We start from the raw sequence: 1,192 nt of genomic DNA, 5'->3' as shown, positions 1-1,192 counted from the left end.
CATCACATCCTTCTATGGAAACTCTGAGGTCTTGGGTAAAGCCATTTAAATTGCATGCCAGGTTATATTACACACCAGATGTGTAAATGATGTGTTTCGGGGTATCACAAGCCACACAATCTCCTGTGCACATGCTGCTTTAAATGCATGTCACACGGTGTAACTGACGGCTCTTTCCGACTGAAATATTGTGTTTCTAAAATTAGAGGGAGAGGGTACAAAGATTGTGTGTCGCTAATGATTCAATTGGTTAACATCGGCTCATGTTTTTGACGGGGAATCACAAGGTAGAGCTCAGCAGCTGCTCGGCGTATCCATGGCAACCTGATGATGGCACAAGAGTGTAAATTGAATCTCGAAATGAAACTTAATGGGTTTTCTTTTTTTTTTTTGTAATTCCTTCGGGACAATGGGATCTTATTAACATACATATAATACAACAGCTGTATGTTTTCAGAGGCTGGAAGACATTACGCAACATATATTTACATTTTTTTAGGCAGAACAGTCGCAGGCAGCGAATCAACAATAGCAGGATGAGCTTAATCACGGTTTGATTTGATAAAAATGAATGAAGGTTTAATGAAGCTCGTCAGGAAATGGGTCGAGAGCAGAGAGCGATTTAGACGAGACTGGAATGAGCAATGGGGATCATTAGTAATTATTATTAGTTCGTGCAGAAGGCAAGTGGAAGCAGGGCAAAGGTGAAAAACACAACCAAAGGCCACCCAGATGTTTGAGAGTTTGTGGGGCTGGATGTATAATGTGAAGCTTAAGTACGTTTATCTACACAGCAGCTGTGGAAAAACACCACAGGCAGCAGAAATGATGGAGTTATCAATGGTGCCTGCTGCACGCTGAATGAATATTTAATATCAGAGCTGTGTTTAATGTGTGACCTTTAAGATTCACGTTGCAGGGAGGCAATGGCTGTACATTCACAAGTGTTTGAATATATATGTATACACTGTTGGGACTCTCTTATAGTGATGGACTCCCAGAAAGCTTTCTAACAAGTTCCAGAAAAGTCCTGTAAACTTCTTGTTTGGATCATTTCTAACACTGTGGCTGCTTTGCTTTCTGCTGCATTTAGGCGCTCATCAGTTATAAAACTAATATCTGCCCGTTCCTTGACAGATGTCAGTGTGTAGGAAGAGACTGTTGTTCTTTGTTTCTCAAGAGCTGACACGAA

This window comes from Stegastes partitus, unplaced genomic scaffold (genome assembly GCF_000690725.1).
Source record: "Stegastes partitus isolate 25-593 unplaced genomic scaffold, Stegastes_partitus-1.0.2 Scaffold880, whole genome shotgun sequence".
NCBI lineage: Eukaryota > Metazoa > Chordata > Actinopteri > Pomacentridae > Stegastes > Stegastes partitus.
Note: the sequence above shows the minus strand (reverse complement) of the source record.